Source organism: Schistocerca gregaria, chromosome X, assembly GCF_023897955.1.
Source record: "Schistocerca gregaria isolate iqSchGreg1 chromosome X, iqSchGreg1.2, whole genome shotgun sequence".
Lineage (NCBI taxonomy): Eukaryota > Metazoa > Arthropoda > Insecta > Orthoptera > Acrididae > Schistocerca > Schistocerca gregaria.
The window spans coordinates 486,179,047-486,195,168 of record NC_064931.1 but is presented as its reverse complement, the minus strand read 5'-3'; the positions used below and the strand labels follow the sequence as shown (position 1 = coordinate 486,195,168).

At 42.0% G+C, this 16,122-nt stretch overlaps 1 protein-coding gene across 1 annotated transcript in view; it reads left to right on the top strand.

The window, feature by feature from the left end:
* Positions 1-3,916: 3,916 nt before the first annotated feature.
* LOC126299094 (elongation of very long chain fatty acids protein AAEL008004-like) overlaps positions 3,917-16,122 on the top strand; it is a 131,442-nt gene continuing 119,236 nt past the window's right edge. Inside the window, exon 1 of the mRNA XM_049990769.1 lies at positions 3,917-4,011. The gene's annotated coding sequence lies outside the window, so the exon portion shown is untranslated. The remainder of the gene's footprint in view (positions 4,012-16,122) is intronic.

Sequence of the window (16,122 nt, the reverse complement as noted above, 5' to 3'; positions counted from 1 at the left end):
AGGGAGGAAAGTAGGGACAGTGAATTGCGTGAGAGTGTTCTAAATGCCTTATCCGAAAATTCTCTTGAGCAGTAAATAAAAAAATCGGCTCATGAGGGTAGAAACTTAGATCTGCTGGTTACAAACAGGGCCGAACTTTTGACTCATAACTTAGTGTAGGGAATCATTGATCAGAAGACCGTTATAGCATCACTGAATACGATTTTAAATAGGAATATAAAGAGGTTAGGAAGATATATCTGCTTAATAAGTGGGACACGAGACAGATTTCATTTTATCTGAGCATTCAATATGAAAAATTACTCTCTGAGACTGCAAATGTTGGGTATAAATGGACAAAGTTAAGGAATATTGTGCAGTATGCCTTAGACAGGTGTGTGCCGAGGAAAGTTGTGAGGGAAGGTAAAGACGGGCTGTGGTTCGATTACTGTGTTAGAAAACTGTTGAGAAAGCAAATAAAGCTTCACTTCGGATTTAAACTCAGTCAAAGCCTCGTCGACAAGCAAAATCTGAACGAAGGAGAAATTAGCTTAAGTAGAGCCAAGCATGAAACATTCAGCGAATTCGAAACTAATGTTCTATCTACCATTCTGACAGCAAAAACTAAGAAATTTAGATCTTTTCTAAATGTAGTAACCAGATCAAAGCCAGCTGTCCACACTCAGTGGGCATAATGGCGTCGAAACGGAAGAAGAGACACAGTTAGATCGTACTGCATTTCCTTCTTTCAGTCAAAATGACATATGTAGAAATAAGTGACCGCTCATCATTGGAAAGACAATTGGACTTGATGGGATACATACATGATTCCACATTTGGTATCCGAATGTATTTATTCCTGTTCTAGCTGCAGCATTTATTAGCTTTTTGGAGGTAAACACGTTCCCGTTGTTGGTAAAATACGCGAATCCATTCCGTTTCCAAGGAAGGTTGTCGAACAGACACTCACAAGAGTACCGCAATGTCGTTGACTTAAGGCTGATTTAGAATTTTTGAATAAGTTTTATGTTAGCATTTTGTGACATTTCTGTAGACCCAATATCTCCTTTGTAGGAATCAACATAGATGCCACAAACAACAACCGTCTGAAACACATGTCGCTCTGTTTATTCACGGGTCCCGAAAGGATATGTACAAGGCGTGCCAGAAATGTTGCGACAGACTTCGAGGGGTTGTAGAGGGTGTCTTGAGGAACAACTCGACAATAAGAACCCGCGTCCGGAAATGTCATCCAACGACGCTACAGAGCGTCTAAGTTATAGGCTCTAGCGCCTGCACTATGCCACCCTTTCTGCAACAAATGCGACTTTGTACGCTGACGGACCGTAGTCGGAACATCTCGCAACGCTGTTTGTTATTCAGTGATGGCGACTGATTTCCACGATCGCCAGTGAAGAGGATGGAGAAAACTGCCACAAAGCCCTTGTCTCCTATGTGTGTGATACTCTTTTGCATTGCTGGATGACGGTTTCAGACACGGGTTGCCATCTGCAGTTTATTTTTCTCCTGCACACCGAAAAACATTGGAGATTTTACGGGGCTCCAGGAGAAAAATAAACTGCAGATGGAAACCCGTGTCCGAAACCATTATCTTCCACGGCAACAGAGCATCAAATTTATTTGAGATAAAGTCTTTCTACGCGGCAGCTAGCTCCTTCTTCTCCACTGGCGATTGTGGAAGTCAGTCGTGATATAGTAAACAATGGTCTGTCAACGTAAAAAGTCACTTTTCTGACGAAGGGGTGACCTACTGGTAGGTGCAGGCGCACATAACATCGACGTTATGAAGCGTCGTTGGTTGCTATCACCGCTGACTTCTTCCTCAAGACTCCCTGAACAACCGCTCTAAGTTTGTTGCAACATTTCAGAGGCACCCTGTGTATAGGCGACCAGGTTGACTACCATATGGCGTTCGACGCTGTTCTGCGCTGCTACGTAATGAACAACATATGGACGTAAGAAATATCAGGTAGGCTTGGTCACTCAATTGGAGAGTTTCTAGCAAATAGAACACGGCATACGATTCTTAATGGAGATAAATCCTCCGACGTCAAAATAATATTGGGTGTACCCAAAAGGAGTGTTCTAGGACCTCCACTGATCACAGTACATGTAAATGAGGTAGTGGACAACGTTGGATGCCCCATGAAGCTGTTCTCGGACTATATGTTACACACAGAGAAGTCGCAGTGCTATAAAATGTAACGAAATACAGGAAGACCTGCAGCGGATTGAGACTTGGCGCGAGGATTGGCGGCTGGCCCACGACACAGACAAATGTAATTTATTAAGCATAAATGTTGGGAAAGTCTCGTTATTGCACGATAACAATCACTGAAAGCAGACGCACACATTAAATAGCTCGGTGTATGTGTATACAGTGATTTAAGGTGCAACAACTAGATAAAACTAATCATAGGAAAGGCAGATAGCAGAGTAGGTTTATTCGAAGAATCCACCGTCATTGTTGTCCACCCGCGAATGAAGTAGTTTATAAAACGCTCTTTTGATCAGCATTGGATACTACTCGTCTGTTTGTAAGCCGTACCCGGCATGAGTGACAGAGGAAATATTGAAGATTCAAAGAAGAGCGGGGCATTTCGTCAAGAGCTGTTTTAGTAAGCGCGGAAGTCTTACGAAAATGCTCACTCAACTAGAGTTGCAGGCGCAATGACAGAGTCGTTTTGCAAAACGGTGTAGTTCACTGTTGAAATTCTGACAGCGTACGCTCCTGGAAGAGTAAAATGTATATTATAAAGTTCTTTTTTTTTGACACAGTCACTTTTTATGACACAATCATAACAGGTTCCCGCCCACAGTGCCCATCGTCAGATGCTACAATAGGTAAAAATTAAGAGGTTTATGTTAAGATCATAAAACAAGAGAAAATATTTTTACTGCCTCCACTTACGAGTTAAGCGCTGTGCAGTTCAAATACACGAGGAAAATATCTGTGAGTAGCATAGATACAACTAACTGCACATTTTATTTCCCCTTGCACTAGATACGCTCGTCCTCTCTAAGGCCAATCTTCAACTGTAAAATCCGTATAATGTGTCAGTTTTACCATTAAAGTTGGATAAGTTATTCGTAAAGTGTAATATAGAGTAAGGTCGTCTACGTATTAAAACCACATGAAAAATAGAGTAAGGTCTTTATAAAGAAAGAAATGATGGAGCAATCGTTGTGGTACGTATTTGCGACGGCAGATGGCGCTGTACTTTGGATTGCTAGATGTTTACGCCGTTGGCCATAGGCTCAGATCATATGACACGGACCGGACGACAGCATGGTATTCTACTGCAAAACCGCTTTCACTCCTCTTCCGGCTGTGAGGCAGGAAAGTGCCCTCTGTCGTCTCCTCTAAACTTATGGCCACTGGTGTAAACAACAAGCAGCCCGAAGTACTGCGATAGCAGACGCAGGAAATGTGTACCATTACGACTGGTCGTATGCTCCTTTCGTTTTAAAGGCCTCAAAAAGAACTTCATAATGAATCTGTCGTCGATCTTCTTAGTCGGAATCTTTTTCAAAAATGTATTGCTTTTTCTCGTAAAGATCACAAACGTAAAATGAGAGTCGAGTAGGCAAATAGGCTTAGCAACAGTGGTTCTTCCCGCAGACCATTCACGACTGGAACAGGAAAGGTGGGAAGTGACAATGGTGCATGAAATACCTTCTGTCCACACACTTTAAACATAGATGTAGTGAACGCGTCGCTAAGCACCGAAGCTAACAGCCAGCCGGTCACTTTGCTGCCGAGGCGATACCGCTTTCTTTCGCGTGCGTGTAGGGGCGGAAGCTGCGGCCGGCCGTAAGGACGCGCGACAACCTTCCGGAGAGTCGACGGCAGCAGCAGCAGCGCTCTCTGGCGGAGGAAGGGGCAGGCGAAACAAGGACGCTCCCCCCGCCGCGTGCATTTTGTGAGCAGCGGTGCGCGTTGCGGGCCAGTGCGGCGTCGACCTCGCGGCTTGGCGGACGCAAGACTCGCCACTGGAGCACACCTCACAGGTGAGCGGCGTAAACATACGCGAGTTCCAGCGTGTGTCTCCATCTCTGGAAGACGGAGCCTCTGTCTGCGTAGGGTCGAAAACTGAAGTCCGAAACCAAATCTGAACCTACTTCTGCTTTTTGGATGCAGTGTATCATCATGCTATTCTGTTGGGAAACGTGTATTTTTCCAGGACTCTTCTGTAAGACAACTATTATTTGATCGCTCCCATTCCATTACCACCCCTCGGGGTGAAAAGCACCTAATCAAGCTATACCACAGAATTACTGTCCCAAGATTATTAGTCGTACACTTTGTGTATACATTCAGAAAGATGTTTCACCTACTGAAAGTAAAACTATGTAAATGGTGTTTTGATCTCCGCAGCTGTGGTTTAAACTGCTTGATGAGCTATTTTATTATTCCAACTTAAATACGAGCCCACTATAATATGTTTATAAGTACCAACGTTGGATGTTGACACATGGCACTAAATTTTACTAAAATTGATTGCTTAAGTCGATTATTGATATACCGTTATAGAATTTTCTTGGAACACTTTGTTTTTTAAACGTTTGCAGTAGCTGGGCACTACTAAAACTGCAAGAAAACACTTCTAAATTAACTTTTCTCTCAATGAGCTACTGGAAACATTCCGGGACACTTAAGTACCTTCGACATGACTTCACGGATTTTTTCTAGGAATTATGTGACTAAGAGTTCTTTACATCTCATCTACATTTCCACGTTCTTGATGAGTACAATAGACACGTATGCGCCTCCCGTATCAGGCTCAAGTAAACGCGCCAGCAAAAAGGGAAATACACGATAACTTCAGGAGACACTTCTGTAGATTCTGTGGGGGGGGGGGGGGACTTAAGTGCCGAATTATTAGCAAAGTTACAGTATCTTGATGTTGACGAAGAGAAGTGACAAGGTAATATCAAGTACGCCCTCTCTGTTGTCAAGTGTTGAGTGATAATTAAATGGTTCAAATGGCTCTGGCCACTATGGGACTTAACTTCTGAGGTCATCAGTCCCCTAGAACGTAGAACTACTTAAACCTAACTAACCTAAGGACATCACACACATCCATGCCCGAGGCAGAAATTCGAACCGACGACCGTAGTGTGGCGCGGTTCCAGACTGTAGGGCCTAGAACCGCTCGGCCACTCCGACCGGCAGTGAAAATTACTTTACATCAATAATAGCGTTGGTTCATAGAGCGAAGTTCGTTTAAAGCCACTACTGAAATCGTACGTCCTCGTGATTATGGTTAGCGTACGTACTCTTCACACACCTATTCTTGGAACCTGTCCAGTTTCATCTGCTACGGTCACCATAAGCCTGCGAATGGATGTATGAAAGGAGTAAAAAGGAAAACTGGCTGCGCAAGAGCTTGGACTGTGGTGAACGCATTATTTACCACTTTATAGAAAGTTACTGGTTTTGGCTAGTTGGTGTCACAGGTTTAGAATTGAAGCCCCGTATACTATTGTCGGTGTTACGCATTGCTAATAGATTCAAGATTTTACCTCAAGCTCGAAATGTCTACTGCATTCTTCAGTTGATAACAGAACATGTATTTTTGACGAAAAAAAGTACGTTAATTATCCCTCATCTACGAAGAGTGGTAAAGACACCGCCAGAAAGCAGAGCTAGTTTTGCGTCCTCGTAACATTTAATGCTATATTGGCTTCGACAGCGCTGCATGATGGCGTCTAGCGTTAGTACGGCTTCTCCAACTTCCGCGACTTCACGCCAGGTTACTGTCGCCCGCGGTGCTCCTCTGGCTGGCGGATCTCGGGCGGCGAATACAGTGAGCAAAAGGGAGATGGCAGCAGCACTGATGCACTCCGTGTCCTCCTTCATTAACCAACAGCCGATTAGCGGCTCCCCACGACCACCGAGCAGTTGTGTAACGAGACACCCAGACACTCTGCAAATGCGCCTCACTGGTTCTGCCGCTTCCCAGCACAGTCGAGTATCTTCTCCACTACTTTCCCCTTGTTTAAGCTTCTCGTGTACAATTTAGCATCGTCCTCCTTTCGCAAAGACTTATGTTTTTACTTTTTTATATGGTCATTTGTTTCTGGTAGCTTATTCCCAGTACATGCGAGAGTTCGTACTATAAGCAGCGTTGCTGATTTGAATCTACAGCCGAACTACTTTCACTCCATAATCTCTGGAATGAACTCTCCCATTTTATCAAGCGAAATAAATGTCTGTCCACTGTCTCTGAATACCTTGCAACTTCATCAACACTTTGAAATCCTGTTCACATACAAAACAGGGATAGAAATTTAGGGTATTTAGATACATGGATTTCACTATCTCTATCAGATGTTAAACTTTATGAAAAAGTAGTAAATGTGTTAAGTAGGGAAGGCTTACAAAACTAAACGTGTGGCTGGCTGCTAAGTACCTTTGTTGAAGTGCGCTAAGGGAATCTGAACAAATTAGAAACATCGTTCCTCGGTCGCGCCTCATGTGTTCCAGTGGCTTCAGGATCGTGTACAGTTCGGCTTGGGCAGTCAACAGGGTAATCCTGATGTTACCCATCTGTATAAACAATTTTATAATTATGGTGCTTGTCTAACACATTATAAAGCAAAGATCAAAAAGTTATATTTGAAATACTTTATTTTTTAAAAATTTGTCACATCTAAAACAGTTCAGAGCCTTCCAACAAGCCTGGTAGAGTTAAACGTTGACGTCAAATATACAATTTCGACCAACCCTTTTTCTAAAAGATCGTCTTGCAGAAATTCTTCTAAGACTCGTTGTTAGCGGGAGATCGATGGAAATTCGTTCGATTTGTGTGTTTCGGAACTGCTGAAACGAAAACTTTTCTGCGGAAAACTTAAATCATCTTTTCCTTATCTTTTCTTTCAGCCTCCTAAAATTACCCGCAGCGGATCCGTGCTTGCCGCATGGCTGGAATGTGAGCTACAAATTGAAAAAGCGTTCACAAATAAGAAACGCTATATGTGTCTTGGGGGACATGGTTTTATTATCAAAGCGATCAGACAGTACATGACTTTCTTCGTATTTCTAATAATATGCAGGGAGGAAAAACTGCAAAACATATGAAGACGTCCTCGGAAGCTCCGTGAATTGAGGTGTCGAATGATATACTTCCCAGAAACTTTTTCAGGATCGAAGATAATTATTATTAAGTGATGTTTCAGCAGGAAATATCCTCCAACGAAGAGGGTTGTCAACGGTAGAATTAAATCTCCTGAACCTACACTAAGAGCGACTAAAACATCTGTCTGGATTAGATGTAGACAGCGTGGCTGTTTATAAGGCACTCCAGTGTCCTTAACAAGTAGTTGGTGATGCCAACACTACGATAGCTACTTAGCCACTATGGGATTTCCCATCTACAAATAGCTTAGTTTAGTTTGTGGAAATGAAGTGGAACGAGTCAGCTTGCTCAATGCATGGAGAAATTATCCTGTTGGCCATGCAGGTTAAAAATTGCGATGAAAATTTCGTTAACTTTCCTGCTATGGAAAAATTATGTGACTTTTTAACAGTCGGGACACGTGCTAAGGACAAGGATGCATCACCTCCTTCCTTAAAAATTGTTGTATACTTGTTCATTGGTGCAACTGAGTACAAACCGCACCTCTGAACAAGTACACGGCAGCAGCTAAGGAGGCAACTAGAGCGAATTACTCCATGGTATAGCCGAGATGTCCTTGGTTGGTTAGGGCTCACAGAGTCTCCGTTCCAGTGCCTTTTAAGTACTTGCCACTTTTCTCTTAAATCCACACAATGGCCTTATACATGTTTATATATTAGAATGGTTAAATCAGTTCAGCTGTTTCTTTTTTATTCTCCTTATTCTTGATATTTCTTTCTCGTTATGCCAAAGGTACAGTATTTCAAAACAGTCTGGGTTTCAACGTCTGCAGAGCCGCAAATCTGTCTCTGTTTGCAATGCTAGACTCTAAACACGATGAAAGACCACGCTGTCTTCTTAGTAGCCACGAAGACGTCTGTATAGGTACATCAGTAGAGATGTGAATCATTCTAATGATTTGACCTTCCAATTCCTGGATGCAGTCGTTAGGTTGAAATAACAGTCCGCTTCCCATTATTGGATGTATGTTTGGGCGGACTACTTTCGGGCAATGTTTGGTCAGCTGCGTGTGCCGAGACTAGGATGAGGTTACTTGAATGAAGATTGCTTGCCACTTCGCACACAACAGCGTGTGCGAAGTTCGGAGAACTTATGCCCAGATGGTGACAAAGAAAGTCCCCTTTGCAGCACTGAAGTGTATGCTATGTCGCAAGTTCACAAGGTACAGTTCGGCACAAGGATAGGTGGTGGAACCACCCTAAAATGTACACAGAGTGAGTCACCTAAAAGGTGCACCGAAAATACTGCGAAATGGAAAATGCTATGGATGTGCGGTTTTCTTTTTTATAATGGACTGGTAGTTAGGGGCTTATATTGTTAGCCAATCAACAGTAGTGATAATACTTATAAAGTGTACTTTTTATGCAAACATACACTTTTTAAATGGAACAGCGCTTATTGACATTAACAAACTAAAAGTAGGGTACATTAGAATGTCAGTAGTGTTTGTTGCAGGATTCTAGCGCGAGTCGTTTACGAGATATATTATTTTGAAAAGTTCCCACACCCACACTTGTACAATACTTGTGGCAGCACACACTAAAGAACAACACAAGTGCATACTCTAGTTATGTGTATTATGACCATTAAAGAGACAACTGCCGCGAGGGGTAGCCGAGCGGTCTTGGGCACCTTTCCACGGTTCGCGCGGCTGCCCCCGTCAGAGGTTCGAGTCCTCCCTCGGACATGGGTGTGTGCGTTGTCCTTAGCGTAGGTTAGCTTAGCATAGATTAAGTAGTGTGTAAGCGTACGGACCGATGACCTCGGCAGTTCGGTCCCATAGGACTGTACCACAAATTTCCAAAGAGACAACTGACCGTCCCTGGTTGTGTTCAAGATGACCAATGGCAGCGGGAATGTGCGCTTTCAGTCTGGTATGGAATCACTGCTGCATACCTGTTAGCATTTCAGCGGGGATGTCCCAGTAAGCTGCAGTAATACGTCTCTCGTCGGGTGTAATTGGCATGTCCTCGTAGTAAGCGTCCTTCAGCTTGCTACACAGAAAAATGTCTACAAGCGTCGAATCCGGGGGCCAGGCAGGCCAATGCACAGGTCCTCTGCGTCCAATCCAACGATATGGAAACAATTCGTGAAGACATGCTGTAGTACTTCGTGCACTACGGGTTGAACAGCTATCATGTTGGTACTACAGGTTCCTCCTAGTCTGCAGAGAAACGTCTTGTAGCACCCATGGAAGGTAGTCTGTTAGGAGGCTCCGATACTTGTTCACGTTCAGTATTCCGTCTATGAAAAACTGGCCTACAAGCTGGTGGTTGACTATCCCACACTACATGTTTACACTCTATTAACGCTGACGCTCAGTCTGACGAAGCCAACGTTGATTGTCAACAGACCAATAGTGCATGTTTCGGCGTTTTATCTGGCCATGTGCCTTCATCACTAAACGAGATACATGATACATCTGGGGTATAGTGTCTTCATGCCCATGTACAGTACTTAACACGATTCTCATAATCGTTTCCATGCAGTTTTTGATAGAGAAAGATGTAACAGGGATGGAACCTATCTCGATGGAAAATGCGTAAGACACTTGCCTGACTCATGCAACTTCCCTTTACCATTGCGCGGGAGGTAACGTGCTGATCATCTGCAACGACAGCAAGAACATTAATTTCCCCCTGTTCTGTCACCACTTGTTTCCTTCTGTTACATTGTCTAAGTGTTACACTCCCACCATCACGTAACTGGTTGAAGAGGTTGATAAATAATTGCCGAGATGGTTAACGACTATTGGGATATCTTGCTGCGTACACCGTACAAGAACGAACTGCATCTTCCTACACTCTCCATACACCATGAGCAAGTCAGCTTTTCTACATTGGTAAATCCCATCGTCCACTCACAGCTGCTTGGACTGTCGCGCACTAACTGACCAGCAAGTCGCAATGAACTCAAAGAACACACAAGCGCACTGTAAGCAAACATAACAAGACCGTATGTAGCAACTACGTAGGTTGAATGCCACAAACAATTGTCGCTGTGCAAACTTTTCATCATACGGTATCTCGTAAACGCCTCACACTAGAGTCCTGCAAACGTACACCAGTGACATTCTAATTTACCATACTTTTAGTTTGTTAATATAAATAGTCATCGTTCAGTTTATAAAAAAGTATATGTTTGTACAAAAATACACTTACTAAGTGTCATTACATTCTGCTGATTAGCTAACTATAAGTCCCCCGACTATCTATCCATTCGGCGAAAATTGCACATCAGTAGAACTTTCCATTTCCGCAATATTTACGGTGGTAGCTTTAGGTGATTCACACTGTATATACAGGCTGGACACACAGTCTGAAAAGCTTGTAAGGGTGTTGCAGAGTAGTTTAGGCTGAGAAATAATTGAGGAACAAATTCAATACGTTGCACCGTTTCCGAGTTAATTAGCATTGAAGTTAGCCTATCAGGTCGTTCGGCCTACAAATTCAAGCGGTCGGCCAGAGACCAAAGACGGCTTCGCCAGACGTGTTCTTCGTTTCGTTTCTCAAAAACTCAACGGGAAAGCGATACAAAAATTGGACATGGGACGGTAGTAAAGACCGAAACCGACCTAAGGCTGAGGAGTCTTGTGCGCAATCACTTAAGCGATGAGAAAGACTGACACTAATTTATCTGGCGGGCCGCTTGAATTTGGCGTTTAAAAACCTGATTGGCTAACTACAATGCGAATTAACTCGGAAATGGCACAATGTATTGAATTTTTTCTTAAAAATTATTTCTGATTACAACACCTCTGCATCACTCTTACAAGTTTTCCAGACTCTTTCTGACGACCCTGAATATTTATTCGTTCCAAACTCTTGACGAATATGAAAAACTGAACTGTCTTTTCGTATAAGAGGAAGTAATATAATTTGAAATCACATCTGCCATTGAAACTGGAAGAAATACTGGGCTGTACTACAGAAAAAATAGTTAGTAATACGACTAGGGCTGGTCAAAAGCTCAATGAGCAGTAAGTGCCTTCCATCGATTCCAGTGATTTTCCGTAGTTTCATCACAATCCCTACTATTGCGGTTGTTGGAGCGTACGTAAGTCGAGGCCAGCGAGTTTCATCTGTCACTGAATCACGTCTGTCGAACACTGGTTTCAGTGCGATTGGGATTTCTTCACATCGCCGCCATTTCGGTATGAGACAGTACTTATGATAGCATACTTGGGAAAAACTTTAAGTATATAATAATTTTACAAGCCTTCCTCTTTGCATTTATTCAGTACCGCGAAAAACACAGACAAATTCGAACAAATGAAAGCACGGTTTTCTGTCAGTGATGGTCGTTACGTCACAGCTATTTAATTTCGGAATTTTATGTTGAGATCATTGCCATTTATCTCACTACATCCGTCCAAATAAACTGTTAAGAGTTTTCAGATTTCTTTGCAAGTAACACATGATACTAACATAATTAGCTGTAGCTCGTCGCGTAATTTTAATGTCGCATCTCACACATCCATTTATTATAGTGTTCTGTAAAATGTAAATAAGAGTTACGTGGAAAGTTTTGACTTCACAGAGATTTGAAATACAAAAGTAAATTGGCCGTACAACCTAATGGTCCATGGAAATGCACATGAATGGTTCGCGGTGAATTTAAGTAAAATAAGTTAGTGGTATTGAACCAGCTACACGCCGCAGCTTCGCAAGGGCAACCAGGACGACTTGTGTGACTTAGTGCTGATAGATCATATAGGCTGTCCCAAGAGGAATGCTCAATATTCACAAATGTGACAGGAACTATCATACAAAGAAAAAGAGTGGAGTAAACATGGGATGCAAAATGCATACCTTCAGAGCTATGAGCACTTGTCCATCTTTGCTGTTGTGAAACATATCTCTTCTACTGAAAAAAAGCAACATCGCCTAGTAAACATGGGCTCTAAAATAGGAGTACATTACCTTGAAGGCTGTGAGCACTTGGTCACCTTCGCTACTGACAAACACATCTCTTCTGCTGAGTAAGTGGTCATATCTCTTAAGGTATGCATTCTAGAGGTATGTTTACTAGACGTTTTTGCTCCGAATAATCGTTCCTATCATGTTCCTGAACACTGATCATTCCTTCTAGAGCACCTTGTATACACAAATCTTCCCTGTGAATCCTTTTAGCGTTGCTACCGTTGCTCCTGAGATTAGCCTTTGCGTACTGACGGAAAAAAAGTTGCGTGAGATTTCAATTTAGTAATATGTTAAGCTGTAATACAGTCCAGTTAACAAGAGCATGAAGTGAGAGATATACGTAGAATACATCATACAATAGTATGCCAGAATAGAGCCCTGCTACCGTGATATCTCAGTGAACAATGCACACATGTACTTTATATTTTCACAAAGATGAAGCTTAATACCCACAATGATGCCGCTCGAAAATGAGTGTTTAAAACATCTGCAACCAAAGGAAATTCTTCTGGAATCAAATGTCGGAGTGCATTGCATATGAAAGACGTTGTGCTGGAACGCACTGTGAAATGTGATATTTGAAACTCTAGTGTTAATATTTTTCATAGATTACGAGGCGGGGAACTGAGCCTCAACCATGGATAAATTTCGCGCCGGATTGACGATGGATTGAGTGCTACTCAACCCTCCTGAGTGCCTTAGGTTGATCTCCACATCCTTGTAGTCAAATGTCGAGCTGTTCATGGCTAGTCTGCCATGCGGTAGCTAGAGAACAGTTTGGATTTGTGGCTTTCGGTCATGGGTGTGTGTGTTTGTCCTTAGGATAATTTAGGTTAAGTAGTGTGTAAGCTTAGGGACTGATGACCTTAGCAGTTAAATTGCATAAGATTTCACACACATTTGAACTTTTTTTTTTTTATTTGTGTCTTTCCACATTTCGTAAGAAACGTAGCAAGAGCTCCACACAGTGAAGAACATAACCTCAAACTAGGCTGACGATCGTATATATCGCCGAATTTTACCCTGCAATAAAGTTGGCGATGAGAATTTTGAACCTCTTTGTAATGTACTGCACAGTGTGACATTCTTGTTGCGTTTCTTAACAAAGTGAGGATCACTCACTCATCAGCAAATCCTGTATCGTGCTCTAGCTGTGAGCCTCTACAGTGACCCGAACATGAATTTGTGGACATGGATATCATCCTGAAAACGGATCAATTTATTGTCCTGCTCCACACAGTAAGCTATCTCGCAGCTGCTGTCCTTGATAAACTTTTACATAGATGGCTAATGGGTTTCGTAACCAAACATAATGCGAAGAAGCTTTCAATCCATCGTTCTTTAATTTCGACAGTGCCGGAATTATGAATTTACAGACTGTGGTTCTCGCTTGAAAAAATGAAGTCTGTTGTTCCTCACAACACATCATTGTCAGTGGTCTTTTAAATAAAACCTGTACGCTGTTGTTAGTGACAGTATGTAAATTTTTCAGCTCCTCTGTACCATTCTCAACAATTAAAAAAAACGATTTCATATTCATTTAATGATGAAACAGGTTTCCACCGAGCCAGCACTGAAATTACTGCAATGTTAGTAATTATCACACTGACACAAAAATTCACTAAAGCTTAGTAAATTATTAGGAGTGTGTCTACGAAAAGCTATTTCATCTGCTGCTGATGTTTACAGAAGTACTTGTTTCTTTGAATACTCCTATTTGTTCGAAAAGAATGTATCCTTAAGTAAATGGAAGCAAACAACTACTTCAGCATGCTATCATCGCGAAGATAGTAGTCGTCTATTTCATTAATAAAATTTGCTTCTAGCTGTGTTGAATGTTTGTTCTTATCTCATGATATGGAATCCAGTTATGACAAAATTATAACCCACCTAAAAATTAATACTCTGCATTTTTGTCGTCTAAATGTTCACTCTTAAATAATTAGCTCCAATAGATCAAACGATCACGTATTAAATTTGTTAATTAGAATGATATGCTAGTCACGTAATGGTAGTGTCAGTGTTTTGTAACAGTTGTTTGGTAGACTATGCTGCATGTGGCTCGTGCCACGTTCAGGATAGATAGATACTCACACAGGCCGACATCATGTTGTCCAAGGTCACCGTGAGAGATTATTACGCACTGCTGGAGCTTGTAGCAAAGCCGACTGCGTTGCATTTTTAACCTTTACACTCTCAATAATAACTGAAACACTCGTCCGGAATGCATCGCTGCTCTGTTTACTCCAGTTTTCCCTTCCTTGATGCCCTACACAAAAAGTGACAAACTGATCTGCACAGGTGTAATACGGATAAATATCAGTGATTGGACATATGGACTTCATCTAAGCAAATATTTTCAATTCTGGTTTGTAAAGCTTCCTGCAAACAGTTGCGTCTCAGAGTTAGATTCTCTTGCAGCACATGTTCCGATCCATGTACATAATTTTTTCAGACAGCAACTTACCAAGGCATTTGCCGTAATACTAATGACAAAAAAAAGACAACTTCAATTAGTGGATCAAAAATGCTAAAAACCCATTCTATACAACCAACTGGACGATAGTGCGACAATCCGTAAGGTTTTTGCGGGTTTATTAGTCTCTTGTCCAAAGGAAGTGGAGAGAAATTACGATATCGTGAAGTGCATAAAGTTGCACTGTGAAACATATATCATCTTAGCATCTGATAATACTGATATTTTTCATTATTTGATTTCTGCTGAAATGAGATGGTGCCACCTGTCACAAGATTGTTTGAACACTCACTAATGCGGCGTTGTAACGACAGAGAATTTCCCCCTAAAGATAGTAGACATTCGGAAGTCTTCTTATTATTTTTGGTAATATGCACTGAAACTATTCCCACTCAACGTGAACACAGTAGTGATCGTTAAAAAATAGTTCGTGCTGATGATCATTACCATTTAATAAGTATTATCCGAAGATAATGAGAAACCACCGCACTTAACGTACATTAGAATATACGTAATATTCACTGGACCGATGTCGGACCATCACAACGTTTCTGGTTAGTCCAACATGATAAACTGAAGTCTCGCACTACGAACAGATGATCGTATGCGTTATATCAGAGAACTGGCTTTGTGAAGACACCTGTTGTCCCCAAGATCTTCATGTTAAATATTTATGCCAATCACTGCAAAACAATTTATATATGAAACTTCCTGGAGTTTAAAACTGTGCGTCGGACCGGGACCTGAACCTTGGACCTTTGCCCTTTGTGGACAAGTGCCCTACCGACTGACTATCCAAACAAGACTCACGACCCGTCAACACAGCCTTGGCGGTTAGTGGGTCGGCTTGGATAGCACAGTCAACAGAACGCTTTCCTGCGGGAGACTTAGGTCCTGGGCTCTAGTCCCTGGCCGGCACCCAACTTTAAACTACCAGGAAGTTTCAAATCGGCGCACACTCCTCTGTAGAATGAAAATTCATTCTGGCAATTTAAATGTGTTACGGTTTTGGTCATTGCTGGCGAAACGTGGTCAGTTTTCGAGTTATGATCTATTTTAAACGTTGCTGCTTATTGTATTAAAATTCCGAAAATTTTGCGTTTTGGAAAGAGACAAAATTTTCTTGCCACTAACGTAACAGGGAAGTGGTGGTGCGGTTGCGACACTGGATAGTGTTCTGGAGGAGCGATGGGCAAAACAACTCCTGACTGACACTGTTTCACTTAAAGTACGTGCCGGGATGGATTCCTCAGAGAGGCCAGCGTCAGTTACTGCCTCCATTCTCATTAAATTCAGCCAAGTCTCCATCCTCAATGTCGTTAAGTTCGACTATCACGAAGATGTAACCTTGCGTCCTCTTTTCCTAGGATGTGGAACAACTACCAGTTCGCGAAGGAAAATGCTCTACGCATGTCAATTAAGATCATTTAGATTTCGGAACCATTTGTGGAAACATAATGAGGACTTCTTTGATACACAGCTCGCATTGTTGCGAAACCTAACAAATTTGGAATTTTTAAAAATTAGTTTGGCAACGAAAATTTTAGTGCAGCACATGAAAGGTTTGTGCATCCATTTCGTT